Source organism: Ipomoea nil, unplaced genomic scaffold, assembly GCF_001879475.1.
Source record: "Ipomoea nil cultivar Tokyo-kokei standard unplaced genomic scaffold, Asagao_1.1 scaffold2742, whole genome shotgun sequence".
In the NCBI taxonomy this organism is placed as follows: domain Eukaryota; kingdom Viridiplantae; phylum Streptophyta; class Magnoliopsida; order Solanales; family Convolvulaceae; genus Ipomoea; species Ipomoea nil.
In genome coordinates, this window is record NW_017619170.1 from 857,231 (window position 1) to 865,280 (window position 8,050).

At 42.4% G+C, this 8,050-nt stretch overlaps 1 pseudogene; it reads right to left on the reverse strand.

The window, feature by feature from the left end:
* Positions 1-265: 265 nt before the first annotated feature.
* On the reverse strand, positions 266-6,144 carry LOC109156601 (annotated as a pseudogene).
* Positions 6,145-8,050: the final 1,906 nt, after the last annotated feature.

Here is an 8,050-nt window from a genome sequence, read left to right on the forward strand (position 1 = left end):
ATATTTGAGTGTATATTGTACAATGAAGTTGTAATTATATTCAAATGATATGTAGTTGTGCTTTAATGAAACTGAAAAACAAAATTATTTTTTGCGAAGATTCTATTTCTTTTAACGACGTCATTTTGACAGTATCAGTTTAGACACATTGTAGTGTCTGACCCGCGATGCATAATCAATTATGCACCGCGGTGCACGATATAATTTGCCGATACTGACCATCCCATCCTCAATCCTACACTCCACAAACTAAAAAAAAAAATGTTCAAAAATTAATTTCATAAGTGACGTCATCATCCGTCATCCTTCTGGTTTGGCGCAAAGCTTCACCAACTCCGCAGTGACTGCATCCATCTCTTTGCTCGCTCCCAACTTCAAATTCTCACTTATTCTCTTCAATTTCTCTCCGATTTCTCCTCCCACCGCCGCTCTCACAGCTTCCGCCATTTCCTCCCGGTGGAGCTTACCGCCGTCGTCTCTCTCCACCTCCACCGCCGCCCCAATCTCCACCACCAGCCGGGTGTTCACCGGCTGATCCAGCTGCATTGGCACGGTGATGATCGGAACGCCGAGGTTCAAGCTTTCCATTATTGAATTCCACCCGCAATGGCTCACGAACCCGCCGGTGCTCCAGTGGCCGAGAATCCTCCCCTGCGGTGCCCATCCTTCTACTATTCTTCCTTTCTCGCCGATTCTTTCGAGAAAACCTGGCGGGAGAGCTTCTTGTGCTGAGATTTCTTCTCCCTTGGGGAATCTAAGCACCCATATGAAGTTTACGTTGCTGAGCTCCAAGGCGTAGGCTATCTCCTCCGTGTCTTCCTTAGTCAGGAAATATTCGCTCCCGAACGAGACGAACACGGTTGAACTCGCCGGTTTTCTTCCAAGCCAATCCATCAGCTCCGCTTCGTCTTCGCTTTCTTGATTCGCCGTCGCCTAGAATGTTGATCCAACCGGCACTGCCTGTAAGAAATAATACTAGGAAAAATTTATTTCCTAAAAATAGTTTGTTGGAGAGAACATCTATACTATTCTCTGCTAGATGGTGTAAATTAACTTTTTAAAACGATATGAGACAAGTATTTTTACTGAACATTTTCACCCTCGTTTTCAACTTAAATACATCTAATATACTTTTTATCTACACATTATCCGTTTTGAATTTATAATATTTGAATCTCTTCGTTTCACAACTTGAATCCACTTTAGCCCAACCCAAATAGATAATGGACCTCACATGTGACACCCCGTAAATCCAAAATCTAATCAAGGATTAATTAGGGCAAATTATTGTGTGGACAATGGTCCACACAATGTTATGTGGACCATAACAAAAAGTACATTTTTAATATACTAAATGTACATTATTTTTGTACTGAACGTACATTATACAATATAATGTACACTCAGAACAAAAATAATATACATCCCCTGAATACAATGTACATTATTTTTGTACTGAATGTACATTATTTTACAGTAGACAAAATATAGTCCACACAACTTGTATGGACCATGGTCCACACAATAATAATTGATTAATTAGAGAATTAATCCTAGTTTCTTTGTTAATTTATTCCTAAAAATCTTGAAATTCAATAGTCGAGGGACTAGATTTTGACTAGTCACTTAAGTCAAAGGGTTGTACCTTGTGCTTCTTGAGTTGTGCCCTTGTTCCCTTGTCTTTCCAACTTTAGTAAGGGTAGGGATGTCTTCCTACCTAAGGTTTGTCGTTCAAGCTAACCTAGCAACACTCCTTCATTTCATTCTCCCTACAATCTAAACACTAAAATCTCTAGCTTCTCTCGAAAAAGGTGTAGCTTCTTCTCCAAGTTAGGATTTGAGCATCCAAGTCTTGAAAGTTTGGCTCCCAAGATTCCTACTTTCTTCATCTTGAGCATAGAGGAGGGTAAGATCTTTGGTCTTTTGGTGTTTTTAAACTCATTTTAGGTGTCTTTTTCTAAAGATAGAATCTTTGTTGTCTTTTGGTTTGTGTATGAAGTTGGTGTGGAAGAGGAGCTTTAGGAAGGGCTTTCTAAGGGTGAAAAGAAGAAATTATTAGGCTACAAAGGTAACCCATGCTTTACAAAACCTATTTTCTTACTTATATGATGATTTCTTGGCTTCTACTTGTGATTCTTGTGTTGAAATGTGAGATTTGATGCATTGTCTTGTGGTAATGCATGTTTAGAGCTTGTTCTTAGGGTTCTTGAATGCCATTGCTTGGCTATTTCTTGGGTTCAAGTCATATTCTTGTTTTGTGTGAGATTTTGGGTGTTTTGGACTTGAATTTGGACTTGTTGTTGAAAATCCCCGAAGGGAATTGTTGATGTACAGGAGTGTACCCGCGGGCGAAACGGCGGGCAGAGGCCTACCCGCCGCCCCACCTGCGGGGAACGAGTGCTTCGTGGGTTGGTACCCGTGGGCGGAACTGCGGGTGGTTGTCCACCCGTGGCCCTACCCGCGGGGAACATGTATGGTTGTTGGCGGAGATTTGTTCCCCGTGATTCTTTTGACTCGGTATTGATGTTTTGACCTCCCGATGTTGTTTTACTGGGCTATTTGTGAGTCTTCTTGATGTTTCGTATGTCTAGAACGGTATGTTAGGAATCCACGTAGGATTTGGTGGCTTGAATCGTGCTAAGGGTCCGACCTTGTGATTCGTTGGGCTATTGTAAGTCTTGAATGTTCTATGGAACTACTTTTGGTTTACCCGTTTGATAAGCATGCTAGTTTGATGTTGAAATGCTAGTATGTGCGGTTTGTTCTTTCTTATTGGGATTGGCAACTTGTGTTGACCATCGTTTGGTGTCGGATTGTGATCCTTCGTTGTTGAGTATGGTTTCATGTCTTTGTTGTGATCCATTGATTGATTCCTATGATATGAACGTATGTAATCGTTGTACCCTTTGATTGATACTTGATTAAGGTTATTGTGGAACCTCAGTCTTATTGGTAATGATGATGACTTGTGTGACTATAATTGAATGTGGGTGGTTGTTACTTGAGCTTTGCTCACATGTAGGTGGTTGTGTGAATGAAATTAATGGTACCCTCGTGTACTGAGAGTTCGGCGGTATGTTGGAGGCTATGTTGGAGGGGAGACGACGGTCCCTGGCGGTACAAAGTTGGACTCAGAAGTACGGGGTGGCACTAGGAGGTAATGGTTGGAACTGAAATAAGGCCGGGGGTAGCCATAAGGTTGGAAACAGGGCATAAGGTTGGAACTATGAAACTTGTGAAATGTAGTTGTCACTGTGGCATGTAGTTGCCGTTGTGTGAATGTGTATTCTTTGCTTGTGAGCATGTCTTGATGTATTCTACTTTGTGATCAGTAAAATGCATCTTGAGTTGTATTGTCTTTCATGTTCTTGTCTTGTTATTGTTGTAAGGATGGTGATTCCTTTTCCTTTTGAGAGTGTAAATGAGTCCTTGAAGTTTACTTCTCTCTATGGCTTTTGAAATGATATATACTCTATTCCGTTTCAAAATGGTTTTGACTTATACTTATCTATATGTGCTAATTAACGCGTATTGATGGGTTACCAGCAATGTTCGCTGACCGGGTGTTATCCCCATGTTTTTCCCTTGTTCTACAGGTTTTGAGTATATGCCCGAGAGCGCTAGACGTGAATCGGTAGATAGCTTAGTTACCTTGTCTAGACGTTATGTTTTGCTGGCCTGTGAGCCTTTTGAGCGGCATGTGTGCCTTGACTCTTTATGACTTGTTGAATTGATTAGTTTTCCCGTCTGTGCACCTATATCTGAGATAGGTGTGGCATAACATACCCTGGTTTAATATAGCTTTCGTTGTTTAAAGTCTTGATGATTAGATGTTTTCTTATGCTTTTAAGTTTTAAAAATGTGGTAAAAATCGGGGGTGTTACATCACATATATTTGTGGAAAATTATATCGTGTCACGCGGTGCATAATTGATACATGCACCGCGCATCAAAACGACATCGTTTTGATTAATGAAAAGAAATAGAATCTTCGCAAAAAAAATAACTCTATTCTTCATTTTCATTTTGTATACACTGTAGTTTCAGTTCAACACAACTACAGTTTCATTTCGATATAACTACAGTTTCATTCAATATTTATACACACAAATATGTGAAAATGTTATTTAATTTTATTTTATATACACTATAGTTTCATTAAAACACAACTACATGATAATTTCAATATAATTTCAGCTTCATTGTACAATATACACTCAAATATGTGAAATGTTATTCAGTTTCATTTTATATATATATATATATTGTAGTTTCATTTCACCACAACTACAGTATCATTTTGATATAACTGCAGTTCCATTTGATAATATAAAAATAATACGTGAGACAGTGTCGGTTTAGACACATTGTAGTGTCACTCCGTTATAACTACAGAAATGGTGTCGTTTTGACGCACGGTGCATAATCGATTATGCACCGCGGTGCACGATATAACAACTGTATATTTGTAACCACTTAAAATGCAATTTTATGCTACTTCTCATGTCCCATTTTATCTTTCTCACTTTTAATTTGTCTCAAAATGTTGTCCTCGTTTCAAAATTGAACATTATCATCATTTTACTTTTCCTAATTTACCATTATGAATTTTAGGGTGTGTTTGGTTGATGAGTTTTGCCCATAGGAATGAGTATGAAAGTGATTGTTAGTGTTTGGTTGATAGGTTTTTAGAACACTATTATGTGTTTCGAATACCTCATCAATTGAAAAACTCATACCCAAATAAAATAAGGGTTTCATTCTCTTATTCATTCGCAAACACTATTATTAGTAACCATTATCATTCCACCCTCCTACCCGCAAATTATGTTGTGCAACCATGTGCGCCATGTATGGTGCACACGGTTGCAAAAACGACGTCGTTTTGAATAAAAACGCGCGTCCCACTTAAAAAAAAAAAAAAAAAAACTAGGTTCGATTCCCGACAATAGCATTTTTTGTGCATAATTTGAATTATATATCCACAATGAATGAACTAAATATCCACAATGAATGAACTAAATATCCACAGTGAATGAATGAACTAAATATCCACAATGAATGAACAACATAATGCTGTTGAGGGGAATCGAAACTGAATTTTTTAGATGGGACGCGCGTTTTTAGTCAAAACGACGTCATTTTGCAACCGTGTGCACCATGCATGGCAACCACAACATAACTATTCCCCTCCTACCAAACATGTTAAATACTTTGACACCACGGTAAAGGAATTCTACCACGTTCACCAAAACCTATTACAATTACCAAGTATTTAATATCCATTCCGATTACGATTCTCATGTGCGAACCAAGCACACCCTTACTTTGTTTACCACTTTTATTTTCAAAAGTAAGAAATATGAATTGAAGGGCATAATTGAAAAACACAATATTTATTTTAATTTTTAAAAAAGTCTGCAGAAAGTAAATATGACAATCAATTCAAGGAGGGAGAGTGTATGTTTTTTCAACACTACCTTGCACTTGAGAACCTCGGACATGTAATTGATGTACTTTGCCTCAACTTCTCTTGAGCTATTTACCAACATCATTGACGGTGGTGGTGAATCTATGTAATCCTCCGACTGCACGGCGGAGTTTTCCCGATTCAGAGGTCGAGAGTTGCCGTTTGATCGTAGCGCCGGAGAAGTAGAGCCGGGAAGGGAAACTCGGCGGCAGATTTGGTCATGATGTGAAAGAAGTAGGAGCGCACGCCCACGGCGGCGCTGGTGGTGGAAAACAGGACAGCGGGAATATGGAGCGACAAGGCAAGCTTTACAACCCATGGTTGCATGATATCATGGATGATCAAATCAGGGTTCAATGTTGTCAAGATTTTGGCGAAATCCGGTGCCGCCATTTTCATGGCTTTCTTGAGGGCGTCGTGGAGGTGGGGCGGGAGGCCGTTGGTGGTCTGGTAGTGAGGAGGAAGATCAGGGGATTCTGGGAGATAGAGTTCCACTAATCTAATGGATTGAGAGTAGGTTTGTGGAATGTTGTTTTTGATGGAATTAAGGTTGATGGGAGTCGAACATAAGTGAATCAAGAAACCTCGATCCACAAGATTCTTGGCCAGTCCAAGAAATGGTGCGATGTGGCCGTACGCCAGCCATGGAAACATCACAACACTCATCGGCAGAGTTTCTGTACTCATGGTTGTTAAAGTAATAATGGTAGAAATCCACTATTGAAGATTGTTAAATAAGATGAGAAGAGAGGAAATCCCCCTAAGTGTGATACTAAATCAGGCCAGCAGAGCAGACACTGGCTTAGTTCACTGATTTAGTAGACAATATTTGAAAAAAAACACCTTTGAACCTTGATAGTGACATTGTGTAGGGATTATGTCCAAAGTGGACACCCTCATTTGATCATATCTGCTGAGTCATTGAATCCTTACATCTTCCTAACTGCTGTTGACAGTAAAAACGTTACCGGTAATAATAATATCAGAATAACAGATTGTAACAATAGTTGTATTGCTTTAGTTTCAGTATAGAAAATACAGTGTGTCTTTGTCCCGAGTCTTGAACATCCCCTTTGCTAGCTGAGGAGAGCCCCATTTATCCTAGAGTCCTAAAGGTAACAACATGGGACATAAATGGGGGAGCCTAAGCCTTTAATTCCCCCTCATCAATGGTGGCTTCAATGCTGGCTTCAATGATAGTAAAGGTGATACCTGTTGGAATTCCTAACCGTTGGAGTTTTGTCCGTTGGGTTCCCATGTGATGCCAGGTCAAATGCCCACTTATGATCCGGGTCGGGTGCCAGTCCTATTATCCTGTCAACAGTCCCCCCCTACTCCTGAGTCAACGGATGTGTTTGAGTTGACTAGGGAGTAAGATTGAATTTGCTTGATATCGTGCAGAATACCGGTTGATCCTGAGTATGTGATTTTATTTTACAAATCACATATGATTTTATTTTAATTTTTATGCTGGCCGAGACAAGCTTTGGCCTAGGTTGGCAGAGGTGCGTGCCTCCGGCTGATCGCGACCGAGGCGTCGCCTCGACCGATCGTGGCTGAGGCGTCGGCTCAACCGATCGCGGCCGAGGCGTCGGCTCAACCGATCGCGGCCGAGGTTTCGCTTCGACCGACCGTGGCCGAGGTGTCGCCTTGACCGACCGTGGGCGAGGCGCCTCGACCGATCGTGGCCGAGGCGTCGCCTCGACCAATCGTGGCCGGGGCGTTGCCTCGACCGATGGTGTCCGAGACGTCGCCTCGACAGCTCGTGGCCGAGGCGTGCGCCTCGGCTGATTGTGGCCGAGGCGTCGCCTCGACAAATCGTGGCCGAGGCGTGCGGCTCGGGGCAGGCTCCAGCCTATTTTTTTTTTTTTTTGCCGAGACGGACTTCGGCGTTGGCCGAGGCGTCGCCTCGACCGATCGTGGCCGGGGCGTTGCCTCGACCGATCGTGGACGAGGTGTCGCCTTGACCGCTCGTGGCCGAGGCGTGCGCCTCGGCTCATCGTGGCCGAGGCGTCGCCTTGACCGATCGTGGCCGAGGCGTGCACCTCGGTCGTCGAGGCGTCGCTTCGACGGATCGCGGCTGAGGCGTGCGCCTCGACCGATCGTGACCGGGGCAGGCTCCGGCCTATTGTTATTTTTTTTTAATTTTTTTTTTGCCAAGACGGACTTTGGCATTTGCCTCGATTGTGGCCAAGGCGTGCCTCGGCCAACCTTTTGCCGTGGCGTGCCTTGACCAAACTGTGGCCGAGGCGGGTGCCTCGGCCATCCGAGTCGAGTCACGTCTCGGCCAACCTGTGGCAGAGGCATGCGACTCGGTCCCTTTTTTTTTTTTTGAAACAACATGGATGGACTACGAGCACGAGATATTATTCCAAAAGATTTCATTGTACAAAGTGGGCGGACCACGATTACCAAACACTAGTCCTAAATGACTACCAGAATATTAAGGAAAATACTTAATCAAATGTTCCGAGCTCCATACCCGATCGATCATCCTTGCAGATGATGTGGACTTGTAAATCCTTTTTGCCAATCTTTTTGCATGCTTTAACGTAACAACTGCAGGCCGCTCGCTGGTCT